This window comes from Oncorhynchus keta, chromosome 29 (assembly GCF_023373465.1).
Source record: "Oncorhynchus keta strain PuntledgeMale-10-30-2019 chromosome 29, Oket_V2, whole genome shotgun sequence".
In the NCBI taxonomy this organism is placed as follows: Eukaryota; Metazoa; Chordata; class Actinopteri; order Salmoniformes; family Salmonidae; genus Oncorhynchus; species Oncorhynchus keta.
In genome coordinates this window covers 2,963,565-2,965,611 of record NC_068449.1, presented here as the reverse complement: position 1 = coordinate 2,965,611, position 2,047 = coordinate 2,963,565, and the positions used below count along the sequence as shown (strand labels likewise).

The 2,047-nt window shown below is 42.8% G+C and overlaps 1 long non-coding RNA gene across 4 annotated transcripts; it reads left to right on the top strand.

Annotated features, from left to right (window-relative positions):
- Window positions 1–329: 329 nt before the first annotated feature.
- LOC127913513 (uncharacterized) lies at window positions 330–1,007 on the top strand. Of its 4 annotated transcripts, none has more exons than XR_008085853.1 (4): window positions 330–414; window positions 454–570; window positions 649–726; window positions 922–1,007. It is a non-coding gene; the product is annotated as an uncharacterized LOC127913513 (long non-coding RNA). The 4 variants fall into 4 exon arrangements; XR_008085854.1 differs by having other exon boundaries at window positions 610–726; XR_008085852.1 differs by having other exon boundaries at window positions 610–765.
- Window positions 1,008–2,047: the final 1,040 nt, after the last annotated feature.

The window sequence follows — 2,047 nt, the reverse complement described above, 5'->3', positions numbered from 1 at the left end:
AAAGCAGGCAACATATATATTGTTAAACACGTGGGGCTCAAAACGGGTGTGGCTCTGCCCCACCTGCCCTAAATGACGGCTCGCCACTGACAATACTATAATCAAAGATGAATCAATGATGAATATATTATTATTAAAAGATGAGCTTGACGTTTTTATTGGTGAATCAAAATGTAATGATTCAATCATACATTGTTTTACAGTGGTGAAGTTAGTTTTATATTAAAGATTCAGACTTTACTCTTCAAACCTCTTCAACGGAACATGCAAGGTTGACTAGGCTACCGGGGGCGGCAGGTATCCTAGTGGTTAGAGTGTTGGGTCAGTAACCAGCAGGTAGCCTAGTGGTTAGAGTGTTGGGTCAGTAACCAGCAGGTATCCTAGTGGTTAGAGTGTTGGGTCAGTAACCAGCAGGTATCCTAGTGGTTCGAGTGTTAGGTCAGTAACCAGCAGGTATCCTAGTGGTTAGAGTGTTGGGTCAGTAACCAGCAGGTATCCTAGTGGTTAGAGTGTTGGGTCAGTAACCAGCAGGTATCCTAGTGGTTAGAGTGTTGGGTCAGTAACCAGCAGGTATCCTAGTGGTTCGAGTGTTGGGTCAGTAACCAGCAGGTATCCTAGTGGTTAGAGTGTTGGGTCAGTAACCAGCAGGTATCCTAGTGGTTAGAGTGTTGGGTCAGTAACCAGCAGGTATCCTAGTGGTTAGAGTGTTGGGTCAGTAACCAGCAGGTATCCTAGTGGTTAGAGTGTTGGGTCAGTAACCAGCAGGTATCCTAGTGGTTAGAGTGTTGGGTCAGTAACCAGCAGGGAGCCTAGTGGTGAGAGTGTTGGGTCAGCAACCAGCAGGTATCCTAGTGGTTAGAGTGTTGGGTCAGTAACCAGCAGGTAGCCTAGTGGTTAGAGTGTTGGGTCAGTAACCAGCAGGTATCCTAGTGGTTAGAGTGTTGGGTCAGTAACCGAAAGGTTGCTAGATAGAATCCCTGAGCTGACAAGGTAAAAATCTGTCATTCCTCCCTTGAACACGGCAGTTAATAATTAACCTACTGTTCGTAGGCCGTCGTTGTAAATACGAATTTGTTCTTAACTGAATTCCCTTTTTGGAGGTAAAATGTAGCTAAAAATGTGCCATCCTCTGCTCAGAGGGTTAAGGGACCGTCTTAAAACTGCATCGCATACAATTGCATAAAATTGCATTTACCACTTATTGCTTAGCTAATAAAAAATAAATAGTATACAATCGGTGACTCAATGTCATATTTATCCTGATACCAGATTAGAATTGACGCAACCCTAACAGTACCTGTGGATGTATTTCAAGGCCTACCTTAAAACTCAGTGCCTCTTTGCTTGACGTCATGGGAAAATCAAATGAAATCAGCCAAGACCTCAGAATAAAAATTGTAGACCCCCATAAGTCTGGTTCATCCTTGGGAGCAAGTTTCAAACGCCTGAAGGTACCACATTCATCTGTACAAACAATAGTACGCAAGTATAAGCACCGTGGGATTACGCAGCCGTCATACCGCTCAGGAAGGAGATGCGTTCTGTCTCCTAGAGATGAACGTACATTGGTGCAAAACAAAAAGTGCAGATCCCAGAACAACAACAAAGGACCTTGTGAAGTAGCTGGAGGAAACAGGTACAACAATATCTTTATCCACAGTAAAACCAGTCCAATATCGACATAACCTGAAAGGCCCTCGGCAAGGAAGAAGCCACTGCTCCAAAACCACCCTTGAAAAGCCAGACAACGGTTTGCAACTGCACATGTAGACAAAGATTGTACTTTTTGGAGAAATGTCCTCTGGTCTGATGAAACAAAAATTGTTCTAAAATTCACCAAATGTATTGTGGGAAGCTTGTGGAAGGCTACCCGAAACGTTTGACCCAAGTTAAACAATTTAAAGGGAATGCTACCAAATACTAATTGAGTGTATTTAAACTTATGACCCACAAGGAATGTGACGAAAGAAATAAATGCTGAAATAAATCATTCTCTGTCCTATTATTCTGACAATTCACATTCTTAAAAGAAAGTGGTGATCCTAAC